General features: G+C 41.7%; 1 protein-coding gene across 2 annotated transcripts in view; it reads right to left on the bottom strand.

Annotated features, from left to right (window-relative positions):
• The window catches only part of LOC134356222 (PH domain leucine-rich repeat-containing protein phosphatase 2-like), a 132,962-nt gene that overhangs the window by 90,940 nt on the left and 21,525 nt on the right, over window positions 1–20,497 (bottom strand). The window lies entirely within an intron of this gene.

A 20,497-nucleotide genomic window follows, 5' to 3' on the forward strand; every position in this document is an offset into this window, starting at 1 on the left:
ATTGTCAGTTCGTATCCCCAGGTATTTGTAATCCTCCAACATGTCCACACAGACTCCCTGGATGGAAACAGGGGTCACCGGTACCTTAGCTCTCCTCAGGTCTACCACCAGCTCCTTAGTCTTTTTCACATTATGCTGCAGATAATTCTGCTCACACCATGTGACAAAGTTTCCTACCATAGCCCTGTACTCAGCCTCATCTCCCTTGCTGATGCATCCAACTATGGTAGAGTCATCAGAAAACTTCTGAAGACGACAAGACTCTGTGCGGTAGTTGAAGTCCGAGGTGTAAATGGTGAAGAGAAAGGGAGACAAGACAGTCCCCTGTGGAGCCCCAGTGCTGCTGATCACTCTGTCGGACGCACAGTGTTGCAAGCACACGTACTGTGGTCTGCCAATCAGGTAATCAAGAATCCATGACACCAGGAAAGCATCCACCTGCATCGCTGTCAGCTTCTCCCCCAGCAGAGCAGGGAAAGGAACAGTGAAGATGCTTTTCATTGACTACAGCTCTGCATTCAATACCATCGTTCCCGAAAAACTGATAAGCTCTAAGACCTAGGCCTCAATATCTCCTTGTGCAAATAGATCCTTGATTTCCTAACCTGCAGATTCCAGTCCATTCAGGTTGAGCAGCCGCCAATCGGAGATTGGAAGCATGAGAAGATGTAACCCACATAGGTTCTCCGACTGAGTAGAAAAGGGATCAACTTGCGACAGCTTGGTGTTTTGAGCAGAGACCAATCAGTGCTCCGGATTGATTTGCAAGAACAAATTAAAATAAGACAAGGGCAAGCAGAGTGGCCATTGTTGGATTGGACAGAGTGGGTTTTTAAAAAAATTTTAAACTCTTTCAGGCTGCAGCAAGGAGAGGGATGATTGAAAGAAAGCAAAAAGTTGGAAGGAGATTTTATTCCTCAGTGTTTGTTTATTGTTCTTCCTTCTTTATATTTGGTCAGTTACAACAGTAGGGATGCCAAGCAGGATTGTTGAATGCTCCTTTTATGGGATGAGGGAAGGCAGGGAGACCACCAATGTCCCTGACGACTACACCTGTGAGAATTGCATCCAGCTGTTAAAGGAGTTGGAGCTGGAGCTGGATGAACTCTGGATCATTCAGGAGGCTGACGGGGTGATAGATGGGACATTCAGAGAGGAAGATATACTCAAGGTAGAAGACACAGAAAACTAGGTGACAGGAAGGGGAAAGGGGTTAAATAGCCATTGCAGTGTACCCTTGAGGCCTTCCCCCTCAACAGCAGGTATACCACTTTAGATACTGTTTTGGGGGCGGGGGGGAGAAAGGGAGGCATGACTTAGCAAAAGAATATCAGCGATCAGGATTGGCACTGGGTCAGGCTCTTGTGACTTGGAAGGGAAGGGAGAGAGAGGCATACTGTGATGATAGGAGATTTGTTAGTTAGGGGAACAGAAAGGAGGTTCTGCAGGTGAGAATGAGATTCCTAAATGGTATGTCGTCTCCTTGGTGCCAGGGTCCGGGACATCTCGGATTGAGTCCTTAGCATTCTTAAGTGGGAGGGTGAGCAGCCAGAGGTCGTGGTCCATTTAGGTACCAACAACATAGGTAGGAAGAGTGACAAGGTTCTGCAAAGTGAATTCAAGGAGTTAGGTGCTAAGTTAAAGGGTAGGACCTCTAGAATTGCCACCCATGTCACATTCTACTGAGGCCAGAAAGTGGAAAATTATACAGTTTAACATTTGGCTAAGGAATTGGTGTAGGAGGGAAGGCATAAGATTGTTGGATCATTTGGCTCTCTTCTAGGGAAGGTAGAAGATTTTTGGATGATTGGGCTCTCTTCTAGATGGGAATCAGAGTACCAGAGGTTGTGGGGACAGATGTTGTTCAGACCTCAAAGTCAGGAATCAAAAGGTTTAGCTTGGTACGACTAATGCCCTGAGCTGCATATATAGCAAGAAGTATTGTAGGAAAGGCAGATGAGCTCAGGGCATGGATCAACACATGGAATGATGATATTATAGTCATTACTGAGACTTGGATACAGGAGAAGCAGGATTGGCAGCCCAGTATTCCAGGGTTCTATTGTTTTAGAGCAACAGAGCAGGAGGGATTAAAGGAGGAGGGGTGGCATTACTAGTCAGGAAAAATGTCAGTGTTCAGTCAGAACAGACTGAAGAACTCATCTAGTGAGGCATTATGGGTACAACTGAGAAATAAGAAAGGGATGACCACATTAATGGGGCTACATCCAACAATCCGAAGAATTTAGAGGAACAAATTTGTAGAGAGATTGCAGACTGTTGCAAGAGACATAAGGTTGTTGTAATAGATGACTTTAACTTTCCACGTGTTGACTGGGACTTCCATAATGTAAAAGAACTAAATGGGATGGAGTTTGTCAAATATGTTCAGAAAAGTTTTCTTAACCAGTATGTACAATTCACAAGTGTGAGATACTCGATCTGCAATTAGAGAATGAGGTAGGGCAGGTGACAGAAGTTTGTGTACAGAACACTTTGCATCTGGTGACCATAATGATTATGATTATGAGGACACACATAATTATAACATATAGTTACAACAGTGCAAAGCAATACCGTAATTTGCTAAGAACAGACCATGGCACAGTAAGAGTCTCAAAGTCTCTCGAAAGTCCCATCATCTCAGACAGATGGTAAACCTCCAGCGCCGCCAACTTGTCAATGCAGCATCCTGGAAGCATCCGACCGCAGTCCGACTCCAAGTCCGCCCAAAAACTCCGAGCCTCCGACCACCTCTTCGACACCGAGCGCCATCTCTGCCAAGTGCTTTGACCCCAGCAACAGGCAATAGGCAAAGCCGAGGATTTGGGACCTTCGTCTCCGGAGATTCTCGATCACACAGTAGCAGCGGCAGCGAAGCAGGCATTTTCACAAGTTACTCCAGATGTTCCTCTGCCCTTCTCACGGCTGACTCCATCAAATCCAGATTGTGCACGGCCCCTAGTTACACATAATCGATATTCATTCGGAACGGCCATGCATGATGTGTCACGCCGCCAACATAATGCTACTCGTTTCAAAGTAAATATGGATAAACATAAATCTGGTCCACGGGTTGAGGTTTTGAATTGGAGAAAGGCCAATTTTGATGGTGACAGAAAGGGTCTGGCAAGTGTGGACTGCGACAGGCTGTTTTCTGGCAAGGATTTATTTGGCAAGTGGGAGGCCTTCAAAATTGAAGTTTTGAGAGTACAAGGCTTGAACGTGCCTGTCAGAATAAAAGGTAAAGATAACAGGTTTAGGGAACCTTTATTTTCAAGAGATACTGAGGAACTAGTTAAGAAAAAAAAAAGGCAGTGCATAGCAGGCATGAACAAATGAAATGCTTATGGTGTACAAGAAATGCAAGAGAACACTTAAGAAATCAGTAGGGCTAGAAGAAGGCATGAGGTTGCTCTAGTAGACATGAAGGAAATTGCAACGGATTCTACAGATATGTTAAGATCAAAAGGATTCCAAGGGACAAAGCTGGTAATCCATGTGTGGAAACAAAAAAGATGGGGGAGATGTTTCGTTTTCATTTGCACGTAATGCCCTGAGTAAGTTATTTGCTGCTAGATTTTTATTTTAGCAGTTTTCTGCAAAAGCAGTGCGCCCTGCTAGTAAGTGTATTGGCTTTGGTTAAAGATAAGAAGCCATGTTGTCCAACTTAGGAATGTTGTGTCAGTCAACCAGGATTGTCGCGGTACATGTTGTAACTTTCTTTAGTTTTCTCAGGAAGTAAAGGCGCTGGTGGGCCTTCTTGGCAGTGAACTGTGCTTGGTTGGACCAAGTCAGGTCATTTGTGATATTGACCCCAAGGAACTTAAAGCTTTTGACCTGTTCCACTTGCGCACCACCGATGTAAATTGGGTCGTGCGGTCCGCTACTCCTTCTGAAGTCCACAACCAATTCCTTCATCTTGCTGACGTTGAGGGATAGGTTATTGTCTTCGCATCATGCCACCAGGTTCTTAATTTCCTCTCTGTACTCAAACTCATCATTACCCGAGATACGGCCTACAATTGTTGTGTCATCAGCAAACTTATATATTGAGTTTGATGGAAACTTGGCTACACAATCATGGGTGTACAGTGAGTACAGCAGGGGGCCGAGTACACAGCCTTGTGGGGCACCGGTGCTCAGAGTGATTGTAGAGGAGAGCTTGTCCCCTATTTTTACAGCCTGGGTCCTGTCTGTGAGGAAGTTGAAGATCCAGCTGCAGATCTGAGTGCTAAGGCTCAGGTTCCGGAGCTTAGGAATCAGTTTATTTGGAATGATGGCATTAAAGGCAGAGCTGTAGTCAATGAAAAGGAGCCTTACGTATGCGTTTTTATTCTCCAGGTGTTCTAAGGAGGAATGTAGGGCCAGAGAGATGGCATCTGCCGTTGACCAGTTGCTCCAGTAGGCGAATTGCAAAGTGTCGAGGTTGACTGGTAGGCTGTGGTTGATGTGTGCCATAACCAATTGCTCGAAGCACTTCAGAGCAATTAATGTCAGAGCCACAGGTCGATAGTCATTCAGGCATGCCACCTTGCTCTTCTTCGGCACTGGGATTATCGTTCTTAAAACACGAGGGGGTTTAAGAGGAACATGAGGGGAAACTTCTTTACTCAGAAGATCATGAGAGTGTTAAATGAGCTGCCAGTGCAAGTGGTGCATGCAAGCTTGATTTCGATGTTTAAGAGTAGTTTGGATGGATGGTAGGAGTATGGAGGCCTATGGTCCTGGTGCAGGTTAATGGGAGTAGGCAGTTTAAATGGTTCAGCAGGACTAGATAGGCAGAATGGCTGTTTTAGTGTTGTATTTTTCTATGACTACCTCCTCCAGAATCACCATCACCACAGGTGCACCACAATGCTGTGTTTAACCCCCTGCTCAACTTGCTTTACACTTATGTAATACTATGTTATACTAAGCACAGCCACCTCCAATGCCATATTTATGCTGGCTGATGACACCACTGTTGTTGGCAGAATCAAGGATAGTGATGAATCAGCATGTAGAAGGGAGACTGAAAACCTAAGTAGTGCCACAACAACAACCTCTCACTCAATGTCAGCAAGAGGCAGTCCTCTGCTTTCTTCGATGTGTGCAAAGATTCGGCGTGTCATCTAAAACTTAGACAAACCTTCAAAAGATGTGTGGTGGAGAGTCTACTGACTGGTTGCATCACGGCTGGTATGGAAACACCAATCTGCTTGAATGGAAAAGCCCAAAAAAGTAGTAGTTACAGCCTAGTCCACCATGGGCAAAACCCTCCACACTATTGAGCACATCTGCAAGGTGCAATTTTGCAAGAAAGCAGCATCCATCATCAAGGACCCCACCATGCTCTCTTCTCAAGTGCTGCCATCTGGAAGGAGGTACAGGAGTCTCAGGACCAGCACCACCAGGTTCACAGTTATTACCCCTCAACCTATCAGGCTCTTGAACCAGAAGGGTAATTTCACCCAACTACATGCACCCCAACACTAAACTGTTCCCACAACCTTTGGACCCACTTTCAATGACTCTCCATCTCATGTTCTTGAGATTTATTGCTTATTTATTATTTTTTTCTTTTTGTTTTTGCACAGCTTGTCGTCTTTTGTACATTGGTTACATGTTCCTCTTGTATGTGGCTTTTCATTGATTCTATTGTGTTTCTTTTTGTATTTACTGGGAATGACTGCAAGAAAATGAATCCCAGAGTTGCATATGGTGACATGCGCACTTTGATAGTAAATTCTGGTTAATTGGTACAATAGGGATAATTGGGATCAGTACATTTTGGCCCAATTAAGTGGCTACCACGATTAGCTGAAGTTTCATGGAAATAGTTAAAAAGATATAAAATAGACAACTACCATTTAACTGAGGAACAAATTATGTATTTAAATACAGAATGAATTAGAACACTACTAATACTACTACAGTACATAATATAAAACTGTGTCCGAGTTCCTATTAGTTATCGGAGGAATTTATCCAGTGTATGCTGCCATATTCGTTTGATTGGCTGTAAATGAATAAAATCAGCACAGACACCTGGTGCACACAATAGACTGCCCTTATACAATGACAGCTGCATCCTGCAAATCACAAACAAGAGAAAATCTGCTGGAAATCCTGCCGAAGGGAATCGGCCCAAACTGCTGACTGTGCTTTTTTCCATACCTGCTGCCTGGCTTGCTGAGTTCCTCCAGCATTTTGTGCATATTGCATCCTGCAAATCTTCACTTGCATTGTAACGTTCAAGATGATTGCCAATGCCCTCAAATTCTTTGTAGTTCCTAACTAGTTGAATTAGTGAAATTATTTCATTTTCACCCCTGGCTGTTTCTGGCATCTCCAAGCCTGAATGCTTGAGCAAAACAGTTCTGAATCACTGCTTAAATGCTTACTGCTTATTTGTCACCAACTATTAGTGACAAAAATCACTACTTTTTGAAGACACACAACTGACACCATTTAAAAACTGTTAACCCTAAGCAGGGTGTAGTGTCTAACGCTAGTTAGAAACTGTTTGACAACAGTCACCTGTTCTAATTAAGCAGCATAATGTCCCAAATAAACCAAGAGAATGCTGGCTATTTTCTTGAGTAGCTTTTGTTCTTTACCAGTTGTCCCACATAAGTAGCTGCCCTAATTATCCAAAATCAACTGCATACACATCTTATTGTAATTCATAATTTGATTTTATGTAGTACTGTAGTGACAGATCAACAAATTTCACGACATATGTCAGTGATATTAAAACTGATTCTGATCCTATCATGCAGGTTTCATTGAGGGCTGATTAACAGGAGCATTCATTTACTATTTTACTCTGCATTGTTACAATGGTAGAGAATGAGAATTTCCACACCTGATAATTGGTCTCAATGGTCTTGAAACACTTTGAATTATCCAGCTGCTCCTATTCCATAATTCTGATGTCCCAAATAATCGGCAACACTATGCTGTATAGCAGTACAACCATGCCGAATAGAATGTACTTAGAACAAATCTGTCAGTTTTAAACTGAGCACCATACATCACCAGCTTAGTGGAAGCATATATCATTACAATCTGCAACCTCACAGAGTGCTACTTCCCTCATTTTACTATTATTAGCTTGGTTCAATGATGAATGCAATAAAGCACATTGGAGTAGAACCAGCCTGACCTAAAAATGAAGGACAACACAAGACTACATGCATGCTAAAATGCAAAAATAGCATGTCAACAGACAGAATTATGCAATTTTGCAATCAATACACAGATTAAAGTTGTACAGTTCTCAGAGCTTGCATTAAGTTGTGAATGATGGTGGTCAATTAAAAAGCTAAAGGAAGAGGAAGAACATCCCCATTCTCAAAGGTAGAATCACAAAATGGGAGAACTGAAGCCAAAGCTGACATACACTCAGCCACTTTATGAGGTACACCTGCTCATTCATGCAGATATCTACACAGCCAATCATGAGGCAGCAACTCAATGCATAAAAGCATACAGACATGGTCAAAAGTTCAAACCAAACTTGGGATTTTCGCATAAGAGTCTCTAATGCTTACAGAAAATGGTGCAATAAACTAAAAAAAAATCCAATGTGCAGCAGATCCATGGGCAAAACGTCTTGTTTATATAAGAGGTCAGAGGAGAACGGTCAGACTGATTCAAGCTGACAGGAAGGTGACAGTAACTCAAATAACCATGTATTACAACAACAGTGTGCAGAACAGCATCTCTGAACACACAACACATTGCACCCTGAAGTGGATGAGCAACACCAGAAGACCACACTCCTGTACCTAATAAAGTGGTCATTGAATGTCCATCATTCCTACACTGTCTCTAGGTCAAAACCCTAAAACTCTCTTCCTAAGAGCTTCTCCCCAAACTCAAAGACTACAGTGGTTCAAGAAAGCAGCTGACCATCACTTTTTCAAGGGCAATTAAGGATGGGCAATTAAAGCCTGTGAAGCCCACGTTCCTTGAATGAATAAAACAACAGTTGGATTCATACCATGCACAATGGAAGTTGGCCATGGTTTTTGAAAGTCAATCATCCCAGTCCCAGGAATAAAGCACAAGCTCCACAAAGCAATGCCTTGAGACTAACCACAACTCTCTTTCCATCATAAGGTTATTGCACAATGTTTAATCTCATGCATAACTTCTCAGCAAATGAAGGATGCTACACATGCATGCAGCAAGATTTCAATAACTTTCAGGCATGGAATCGTAAGAGATGAGCAACAGAACTTCAGACACAGGAATACCAACAGCTGCATATTCCCCACCAAATTTCACACTATTTACTAATACGTACTACACCTTCAGTAGATGCAAATCCTCAACTTCCTACCCAACAGTATTGTGGAGTACCTTCAAAGGATAGTAGCAATTCAATACAGCACCTCACAACTTCATGGCCAATTCAGATTAATTTATCACATGTACATATCACTTTACATATCAAATAGGAATCAGCAAAAAGTGCTGGCCATGCAGTGATAATGTAGTCTTTAGAAACAAATTTGGGCAAGTAGTAAGACTAAGTGGAGACTTTGGGGGAACAATGGTTCATGTTCAAAGTAAATTTGTACAAGATTCATTTTCTTGCTGCCATTCACAGTAAATACAAGAAACACAATAGAATCAATAAAAATCGCACCCAAAAAGATAAACAAAGTGCAAAAGACATTAAACTGCAAATTCAATACAGAAAAAATAATAAATAAGCAATAAATATCAAGAACATGCGATGGAAACTCCTTGAAAGTGAATCTATAGGTAGTGGTAACAGTTCAGTGACTGGGCAAGTGAAGTTATCCCCCTCTGGATCAAGAACCTGATGGTTGAGGGGTAATAATGGCCCCTGAACCTGGTTGTGTGGTCCCAAGGCTCCTTTACCTCCTTCCTGATGACAGCAGGAAGAGGAGATCATGGTCTGGGTGGTAAGGGACCTCGATGGATTCTGCTTTTGCTGTGGAAGCACTCCATGTAGGTGTGCTCAATGGTGTGGGAGGCTTTACCCATGATGGACTAGGATGCATCCACTACTTTTCTGTAGGCTTTTCCACTCAAGTGCATTGGTATTTCTATACCAGGCCATGATGCAACCAGACAATATATTCTTCACCGCACATCTATAAAGTTTTAAGTTTCAGATGACATACCGAACCTTTGTAAGCTTCTAAGAAATTAGAAGTGCTGCCATGCTTTCTTCATAATGGCACTAACTGGTGCCAGCTGCCAACTTGTGAAGCTGGTTAACACACAAATATTCTAAATCCATCTGATAAATTCTGAATTCTCTAATCCAAGCTAGGCTATCATCCAGGGCAGTCAATTTGGTCTCTACAGACCATTGACTTCAGCATATCTGAAGGAAGGGGAAAATAGACAAGGTATTAATACCCAACTGTCAACGAGTGATCTTTGCTATAGGTGCAATTAGCCTTTTTTTTGTTATTAATAGGTTTCATTATTTTTAGATATGTAACATTTTCATTGTGATGCTATAATGACGCTAGAATTTTACTGACATGTTCAATTACTGTTTGAATCAGACTGTGTACAGCTCAAGTTTTGATTACTTAATTAACATCCAGTAGTTTATTTGACTTCCTGTAGTTTATTGAAGGAATGGTGCATCACCCATGAACAACTATACTGATGGGAAGTCAAGAGAAACTCTCTCAGTTTTTACCTGAACCAGGAGTTGGATCAGCAATAAACCACCCTGACAATTTTAACTGCAAAGCCTCACTTGACTGATCCAAACTAGCAGGAAGTTGTAACCAGAAAGCACATGGGGATGCAAGGTCTGGCTGCAGAAGGCTGTCACCATGGATCAAATAGGAAGAGCTGGCAGAGCTAAGCCATGGCAAGGATGTTTCAAGAGAACTGCACAGCTCAGGTTATCAGCAGTCCAATGTGGTACAGAACATCTCTTAAGGTATTATTACAGAATGACAATTTTCCCATGAAAACAAACAAAAGAGGTGGAATGCAATCTAGAACTTACAAAGACTATCAACTCCTTAAGCGAAGTAGATGGTGACATTACCACCCTGTTCAACACAAATGTCTAAGAGGAATGTTGTAAACCTTTTGTCTGGGTAGTCTCCAACCTAATGCACAAATATCGATTTCGACTTCCTGGAGAAAAAAAATACTCCCACTCTCTTCTATTCTCCACTCTGGCCTCTTATTTCTCAACTGCCTCTAACCCCTCCCACTCTCCTATGATCCACTCAATCTGATTCCATTCCCCCCGTTCTTTACTTTTCCTACCCACCTGGCTTCACCTATCACCTTCTAGCTATCCCCCTTCCCTCCTGCCACCCTTTTATTCTGGTATCTTCCCCCTTCCTCCACAGTCCCGAAGAAGGGGCTCGGCCCAAAATATTGTCTGTTTATTCATTTCCATAAATAATGCCTGACCTGCTGAGTTCTTCCAGTATTTTGAGAGTGTTGCTTTGAATTTCCAGCATCTGCAGAATTTCTTGTGCTCAGAAAATGATCCTTTTGAGTTGACAACTCTGCCACTTCCTCCACCCAGTTTTTACTCTCAGTGGAGGCAGGAATTTTAAGGGGTTCTCAGATGAAAATGATGCTACAAATATTAGTTGATGGCACACATGGAAAAAAGTGCCAAATTTCCTAACTTAGAAGAATGGGAAATGCTTGCTTTAGAGCAAAGTGTGAACAAATAGTCTAGTCTAAATAAAGACAATTGCTCTTATGTGTGAATGAATGTACTAATGCCCACTTTGAAGAAAGTCGTATTTTCAAATTGTGGTCAAATTTCAGGATTCTGTATTAAACTTTCTTTTCACTGTTTCATTAAAAAAATGTCATACAATGTCCATAGTTACAGACATCTTGGTCCACTGCGCTTGCATTACTCCTGGGACCTTGTTATACAGTGCCAACCACAACATACCCCACCTAGAAGTGTCCCTATTGCTTGAACACAATATTGTCAAACCCACTAATAACTTTTTACCTAGAATTTCCTTATGGCAGACTCAGAGGAATACTACTACTATACAGGTTGTTTTTTAAGAAACAGGGTTAAGATTATGTTTTTCTGTATTCTCCTCTTGGCCCTGTATCTGTTTCCTGCCACACGAGCCTGGAGGAAAAGTCACATTGCTTTGCAAGTCTGAACCAGTATCAAAATAACAATTAAGAGCACAATGCATCCACCCATTCCTTTGTACCCTTTGTGAAGCAATGAAAACTTGACAGCTTTTAGAATATGGGCATCTTCACTACGGCATATACAACACATACCAAACCAAAATAATCTCCTAAGTACTTGAACCACCGATAAACTATGTATAAAACATTCCTTATTTGAAAATAAAATTGACAAGATTTGTTTCAGCTTCCATGAAACAATCTAACATCTTAAAATGCAATAATAATCAAGTATGAACATGACTGGTAGCCTAATGGTTTTTGCTACATTGCGTTGCAGTTAAAGATTTTATTATCACCAAGAAACACTCAAACAACTGTGCTCAGACTACCTAAAAATTACAAACATATTTCTGATAACACAGTATATATTGTTGCAATACTTGATTTTTTAATTTGAAAAAGGTCTAGCTGCACCAATCATATGAAAAAGCTTTCGCTGACTGCTTTTTGGAATAATCATAAATCCATTAAGTATACAAAAAATCATTACACTGTGCAATAAAGAAATGCTATTTCATTTCAGATAATGATGAATGCATAAGATTCCAATTGCTACGCGTAAATTGTTATCAAATTTGTGTTCTTTTTTCTCTATAAAGTGCTATTCAATAAGGTTATAATTCAATGCCTGCACTCGAATAACTTATTCAAATAAACATTCTCAATATGCTGAAACAAAACAGTAAATGATACTTATTTGATATCATTACCCACTCTAATCCTGTGTTTGGACAATATTTACACAGACCATTTACACTACATCTTGATTAATGATTTTCCTTTCATCTTCCAGCATTCTGAGACCAGTTATCTTGATCCCGCAGACACCCAATTCAACTCAGCATAAAAAGGAATGGCTCAAACATCTTCTTGGTCGTAATATATCAAAAGAAATTCCATTATTAAGTCAGTGAAGGACAAAATTTTAGCCACTAAAATTTTGAAAGGTAAATTGAAAGTAAACTCAGCATCTTATTAAACTCAAACAGCATTGTCCATACCATGCATAGCAATTACCAGCAAAGCAGAGAATGTCAAGCATTATACCTAGAATATATATAATCAAAATTATGCAGTTTTTTTTTCAAACCATTCCATAATATACACTTTGTGGTTCCTCTAGCTAAGGATACATTCAAATGCTGAATAGCTACAAGGTTAATTCTTACGCATAACATCAGAAGAACACAACCTATTCTTGCAAGGACAAAAGTAATTACTTCTGAGGAACACCCACACCTCATTTATCAAGCCAGGCACTGATACTTTGAACAGGTGGCAGCATGTCTGATAGAAATATTTGCTTGAAAACTTCTTGGCAATTTCAGTTTTTGATTCTACCAGCACTTGATAAGTCATTTTACAAATTAAACAGCCCTTTGCAATTTATACTTACGGAACTGGCATTATTTACTCTTATTATTTTAATTATTCCAATTTTCTCTCCAAATTATATTCAGTGACTTGCATCTAATTTTATTTTTATCCACTTCTTCATACATGACAGGACTAAATGAATTTCAGTAAAATACATTCCATGCATATCTGATTTCAAACTGGATGTATTTTTCTAATCCCTGTGGAATTTTTAAACCAACAGATTAAATGCCACTTTTTAACCACTGTTTCTGTCAAAACTTGTCTAAAATTTAAGTGTTGTATTTGAGGAGGTCAAATGTAAGTTTTTCCAGCAGCCCAACTGAATTGGGAGTGAGACAAGGCAGTTTATAGGTCCATGAGTGAGATTTTAATACCGGAGGCTTTCGGCATTTTTCTGGTGGCCCAATCAAATTGGGAGTGTGAGAGAAGGCAACACACAGGTCTGAGAGAGATTTTTAAAAAGCAGCGTTCATGAGCTTTCAGCATTTTCTGGAGGCCCAATTAACTAACAATTTTAGCAAGGGTAAATAAAAATAAGGAAGGGACAAGCGGAACAGCGATTGTGCGAGTGGACGAGTGTCAGAGTGAGGAGGCTTCGGCAAGAACAGGCTTGGACAAGGTGTGCATCTAGGACATTTCTTCTTCATTCTTAATTTTATGTCTGTTATCCATAGTTAGAGCAGTGGAGATGGCTACGGGCTGTGTTCTGTTCTTGGTATGAGATGAGGGAACTCTGGGAGATCTTCACACTCCAGATAGCCACATCTGCACTGAGCTGCGGCTCCTCAGAGAATGTGGTAAGAACTGGAGTTGCAGCTTGATGAACTTCGGCTCATACAGGAAAATGAAGAAGTGATAGATGGGAATTACAGGTAGGTATTCACCCGTAAGTTACAGGAGGCAAGTACCTGGGTGACTGTCAAGGGAAGGGAAGGAAATGTTTCGCAAGTGCAGAGTACCTTGTGGCCTTTTCCTTTAATAATGTATGCCACTTTAGATACTGTGGGCGGGGGGGGGGGTGAAACAAACTACCAGGGAGAAGCTGCAGCAACAGTTTCTCTGGTACTGAGTCTGGCATTGTGGCTCAGAAGAGAAGTTGAGGGGGGCAGAAGAGGACTGCAGAAGTGGTATGGGATTCCATAGTTAGAGCAATAGACACAAGATCCTGTGGATAGACACACCCAGATAGTGCGTTGCCTCTTTGATGCCAAGGTCCATGGCATTCCAAGGGGGACGGTGAGCAACCAGAAGTCTTGGTATATACTGGCACCAATGACATAGGTAGGAAAAGGGAGGAGGTCCTGAAGAGAGATTTTAGGGAGCCAGCTGAAATCTGAAAAGCAGGACCTCCAGGGCAGTAATCTCTGGATTGCTGCCCATGCCACTTGCCAGTGAGGGCAAGAATAGGATGATTTGGCAAATGAATGTGTAGCTAAGGAACTGGTGCAGGGAGCAGGGTTTCAGATTTCTGGATCATTGGGATCTCTTTTTGGGGAAGGTATGACCCGTACAAAAGGAACACACATCAAAGTTCCTGGTGAATGCAGCAGGCCAGGCAGCATCTCTAGGAAGAGGTACAGTTGATGTTTCAGGCCAAGACCCTTCGTCAGGATCTCCCCCTCCCACTTTCAAATCTCTTTCTAGCTCTTCCTTCAGTTAGTCCTGACGAAGGGTCTCGGCCTGAAACGTCGACTGTACCTCTTCCTAGAGATGCTGCCTGGCCTGCTGCGTTCACCAGCAACTTTGATGTGTGTTGCTTGAAATTCCAGCATCTGCAGATTTCCTCGTGTTTGCACCTGTACAAAAGGAATGGGTTACACCTGAACCCGAGGACGAAGAAAATCCTTGCGGACAGGTTTCCTAGAACTGTTTGGGAGGATTTAAACTAAGTTTGCAGAAGGATGGGAAGCTGAGGATGGGGCAGTTGGTATACAGGCAGAGGCACTCTGTGGTGAAACTGTCAAGAAGTTCAGGCAGGTAATAGGGCAAGATTTCAGACACTGGGATGAGCTGCAGTGCAAGCGAGGGACAAAATCAAAAAGGATGACAAATACAGCACTGAAGGTGCTATATTTGAATGCATGCAGTATACAGAATAAGGGAGATGATTTTGTAGTGCAGTTAGAGCTTGGCAGGTATGACGTTGTGGGCATCACTGAGTCATGGCTGAAAGAAGATTATAGTTGGGAGCTTAACATCCAAGGATACACATTGTATTGAAAGGACAGGCAGATAGGCTGAGGGGGTGGGGTGGCTCTGTTGGTAAAGAATTAAATTAAATCATTAGAAGGAGGTGACGTAGGATCAGAAGACGTAGAATCCTTATGGGTAAGGTTAAGAAACTGCAAAGATAAAAAGACCCTGATGGGAGTTATATACAGGCCTCTGAACAGTAGCCAGGATGTGGGCTACAAATTCCCATGGGAGACAGGAAATGGTGTCAAAAGGACAATGTTACAATAGTCATGGGAGATTTCAATAAGCAGATAGATTGGGAAAATCAGGTGCTGATTTTGAATTCTAAGACAGAGAACTTGTAGAATGCCTATGAGATGGCATTTTAGAGCCACTGGTGGTTGAACCCACTAGGGGATCAGCTATTCTGTAAGAATAATGAACCAGATTATGAATATAACCCTACAATTTGAGGAGCTAAAGTCAAATGTATCAGTATTACAGTGGAATAAGGAGGCATGAGAGGGGAGCTGACCAAAGCGAAGATGAACAAGCAGGGATGGCAGCAGAGCAATGGCTGGAGTTTCTGGAAGCAATTGGGAAGGCGCAGGATAGATGCATTCCAAAATAGTAGTATTCTAAAGGCACAATGACACAACCTTGGCTGACAAGGGAAGTCAAAGCCAACATATGAAGGAGGACATTTAATATGAGAAAAATTAGTGGGGTTGGGAAGCTTTTAAAAACCAAAAGGCAACTAAATATCTATAAAGAGGGAAAAGATGAAATATGAAGACAAGCTAGATAATAAAGCCAAAAGATTTTTTCCAGATATATAAAGAGTAAAAGAGAAGCAAGAGTAGATATCACAACTAGAAAATGATGCTGGAGAGGTAGCGGGGGGGGGGGGGGGAGAGACAAGAAAATGGTGGACGAACTGAATAAGTATTTTGCTCCAGTTAAGGATGAGGTTTCTAGGTACTTGGAGGCACATGGTAAAATAGGCCAAAATCAGCATGGTTTCCTTCAGGGGAAATCTTGTCTGACAAATCTGTTGGAGTTCTTTGAAGAAATAACAAGCAGGATAGACAGAGGAGAATCAGTAGATGTTGTGTACTTTCATCTTCAGAAGGTCCTTGACAAGGTGCCACAAATGAGCCTGCTTAGCAATTTAAGACCCTATAGTATTGAAGGAAATATACTAGCATTGGCTGATTTACAGGAGGCAAAAATGAAGCCTTTTCTGATTGGCTATCAGTAACGAGTTGTGTTCCGCAGGGGTTGGTGTTGGGGCTGCTTCTTTTCAAATTGTTAGCCAATGTATTGACGTTGGAGAGGTTTCAAAGGAGGCTCACGAAAATAATTCTGGGAATGAAAGACTTATCAAATGAGGAGTGTTTGGACACACTGGGTCTTTACTTGCTGGAATTTTGAAGAATGGTGGGAGGGGATCTCATTGAAATCCATCAAATATTCAAATGTTGAAAGGCCTAAATAAAGCAGATGTGAAAAGAATGTTTCCTATTGAGGGGTTGTATAGGACCAGAGGGCACAACCTCAAAATAAAGGGAAGTCGCTTTAGAACAGAGATGGAGGAATTTCTTTAGCCAGAGGGTGGTGAATCTGTGGAATTCGTTGCCCTAGGCAGCTGTGGAGGCCAGTTCATTGGGTGTATTTGAGGCAGAGGTTGGTAGATTCTTGATAAATCAGGGCATGAAAGGTTACAGGGAGAAGGCAGGGCAATGGGGTTGAGGGGGAAATGGACCAGCCATGATTAAATGGTGGAACAGACTCAACAGGCCAAATAGCCTAATTCTGCTCCTGTCTCTTGGTCTTAAGATCTAGTACACAGTAAATATGGAGCATTAGTTATACAGAAGGAACTTAACATACAATTCCATAGCTCCGTCAAAGTGGCAACAAAAATACATAGGGAGGTGGCACTTGCTTTTATTGGTCAGAGCAGTGAGTATAAAATATGAGAAGACATGTTGCAGCTTTATAAAACTTCAGTTAGATCACATTTGGAATATTGTGTGCAGTTCTGGATATCATTACAGGAAAGATGTGGACACTTTAGAGAGGGTGCAGAAGAGCTCTACCAGAAAGTTGCCTAGATTAGAGAGTACCAGTTACAAGGCTAGAAAGCAACACTAAAAATGGCACTTAGACAAGCATGTGAACAGGCAGGAGTTGGAGGGATACAGACCATGTAAGGCACGTTTTAATTTGGCGTCATGGTCAGCATGGACTCTGAGGGTTGAAGGGTGTGTTCTATGATGTATTGTTCCATGTACTGCATATTTTTTTTAAAAAATAAGGGATCAGAGCTGAGATAAAACATTCACCTCGAGGTTCACAAATCTTGGGAATTCTCTTCTTCAGAAGGTAATGGAAACAGAGTCTTTACAGCTAAACAGTAACACAGGATAGAGTTTACAATGTGATCAGCCATATTCTTATTAAATGAAGTAGGCTTCTGGGTCTGAGTGGCCCTACTGCCCATCCTAATTTTGGAATAAACCAGAAAAAGCAATAAATACTCATCAAATACATCACATAGATACATACAAGAACAGTGAAAACCATCATTAGATATCCAGAACAAAGGTGCTCTGACACAAGCCACTGAACAAACAAGAATACCAATCCTTTAAGATAAGCCATTTTGGGTTAACTTGATGCAGGGGAACTATAATGGTGTCACCCTGAAAAATAAAGCAGCTACAAATGAGTATGAGAAATGAAAACTCAGGACATCTGAGAGGAATCTCCAGAGCTTTCTCATACTGATAGAGAGCATGCTGTGTCTCTGAAAATGTTTAAAGATCAAAACATAGAACTATAAAGTTATAGAACACAGAAAACCTACAGCACAATACAGACCCTTCGGCCCACAAAGCTGTGCTGAACATGTCCTTACCTTAGAACTACCTAAGCTTACCCATAGCCCTCTATTTTCCTAAGCTCTATGTATCCATCCTGGAGTCTTGGCTGGCATAAGGGCAGGAGTAGCTGTTTGATGTTCTAAGTTTAGATATTTTGAAAGGGAAAGGAGGTAAAAAGAGGTTGAGAAGTGACATTGCTATCAAGGATAGTACCACATCTCTAGAAAGGAGGACACTGTGCAGGGATAATTTACCAAGTCAGTGTGGGTGGAAGTCAGAAACAAGAAAGGAGCAATCACTCTACTAGAACTATTCCGTAAGTCCTCTGATAGCAACAGGAAGATTGGGGAACAGTAGGCAAATTTTGGAATGGTGCAAAAATAACAGAGTTGATGTCATGGGTGACTTCAACCTCCCTAATATTGATTGGCACCCAAGTCAAAAAGTTGAGATGAGGCAGAATTAGTCAGGTGTGTTCAGGAAGGATTCCTGTCACGGTATATGGACAGGTATGTGAACAAGCCCACAGGAGGAGAGGCCATTCTGAATCTAGTACGAAGCAATGAACATAGTCAGGTGACAGACCTCTTGGTGGGTGAGCATTTAGGAGATAGTGATCACAACTTTTACTATGGCCATGGACAAGGATAGGAGCAAACAATAAGGGAAAATATTTAATTACAGAGCTAATTACAGTGCTATGTAGCAAAAATTTGGAAGTGTAAGTTGGGAATAGAAGTTTTCTGGGAAATGCACAGAAATGTGGAGGTTATTTAGGGATGGAGTTCTGAACAGGTCTGTCCCATTGAGACAGGGAAAGGATGATTGGTTGAACTTGACATGAGAGGTGGAACATTTAGTCAAGAGGAAGGAGGAATCATACTTAAGATGAGGAAACAAAAATCAAAGCGGGCTCTTCAGAGTTTTCAGGTAGCCAGGAAGGAGGTCTGGGAGACATGGGAAGACCTTGGCGAGTAGGATTAAGGAAAAGCCCAAGACAATCTACATGTATCTTAAGAACAGGATGATGACTAGAGCAGAGGTAGTATGACTCTGAGATAAAGGAGGAAACGTAATGTCTGGAGTCAGAGATGGTAAGAGATGACCTTAATGAACATTGTGCTTCAACGTTGACCAGCGAGAAGGGCCTTGACAAATGTTACGTCAGCATAGGACAAGTTAACACGCTACAGCTGTCAAGGTTGAGAAAGACGCAGTGTTGAAGCTTTTGAAAAACATTACCATAGACAAGTCTCCAGGGCTGGACAGGATATACCCCTGATTACTACAGGAAGTGAGGGAGGACATTGCTGGGTGTAAACGATGATCTCTGCATCCTTACTGGCCACAGAAGTAGCACCAGATGATTGGAGGTCGGCAAATGCTGTTCATTTGTTCAAAAAAGGTAATGCGGATATTCCTGGAAATTAAAGACTAGCGAATCTTATGCCAGTGGTGGAAAGGATTGGAAACTAATGGAAAGGATTCTTAGAAAGAATATTTATCATTTGGAGAAGTATTGTCTTACTAGGGACAGTTAGCTTAGCTTTGCTAGGAGCAGGTCGTGCATCACAAGCTTGACTCAATTTTTCAAGGAAGAGACAAAACAAATTGGAGGTAGAGCAGCAGATGTAGTGTAAAAGGATTTTTTTTTTAAAAAGATGTTTGACAAAGTTCCCCATGATAGTCTCATTCAGAAAGTGATGAGCTAGGCAATCCACGGAAAATTGGCAGAGTATATCGACTTGCTCACAGAATTCAGAGAGCTGTAGTAGACAAAACAATCTGCCTCGAGATCAGTGACTTGTAGTGGTCTGCAGGGATCTTTTCTGGGAGCCCTACTCATAATTTTTGAAAATTACTTGTTTAAGGAAGTGGAAGGGAAGGTTAGTAATTTTGTATAGGACACAAAGGTTGGTGGTGTTGTGAATAGTGTGGAACGTCATAGGTTACAACGGGACATAGGATGCAAAGCTGGGCAGAGAAGAGGCAGATGGAATTCAATCCAGGAAAGTGTGAAGTGAGCTACTTTGTAAGGTTGGATTTGAAGGCAGAATACAGGATAATGGAAGGATTCTCAGCAGTGTGGAGAAACAGAAGAATCTTGAGGTTCAAGTTCATGGATCCATCAAAGCTACTACGCAAGCAGATAGGGTGGTTAAGGAGGTGTGTTGGCCTTCATTAGCCAAGGGACTCAGTTCAAGAACCACAGGATAACGCTGCAGCTCTAAAACCTAGTTAGATCACACTTGGAGTATCGTGTTCAGTTCTGGCCACCTCGTTATAGGAAAGACATGCAAATTTTAGAGGGTGCAGAGGAGATTTACCAGGATGCTGACTGAACAGAAAACATGTCTTACAAGGAAAGGCTGAACAAGCTAAAGCTTTTCCCTTTGGAGTGAAGGAGAATGAGAGGTGACTTGATAGAGGTGTACAAGATGATGAGGCATAGAGTGGACAGACAGTACTACCCACCCCCCCCCCCCAGGGCAGCAATGGCTATTACCAGAGGACATCCTTTTAAGTAGATGGGAGGAAAGTTTGCAAAGATGTCAGAGATAGTTTTTCTTTAATATATACAGAATGGTAGGAACATACAAAAGACTCTTAGGCATATAGATGAAAGAAAAATGGATGGTTATGGACAGTGTAGGAGGGAAGGGTCAGCTTGATCTTGGAGAACGCTAAAAGGCTGGCACAACATTGTGGGCTAGAGCCCTTACTGTGCTCAGGACCACCTCAGGACCAGAATGGCTATCCTGGGAGCAAACTACAACGTCAGCAGATTGAGTTGGGTGGGTGATAGAAAGTGAAATCCACAAAGAAGAAAATCACTATGTGGCAGACAGACTAAAGGCAATTGTTTCAAATGT

Source organism: Mobula hypostoma, chromosome 14 (genome assembly GCF_963921235.1).
Source record: "Mobula hypostoma chromosome 14, sMobHyp1.1, whole genome shotgun sequence".
Classification (NCBI taxonomy): domain Eukaryota; kingdom Metazoa; phylum Chordata; class Chondrichthyes; order Myliobatiformes; family Myliobatidae; genus Mobula; species Mobula hypostoma.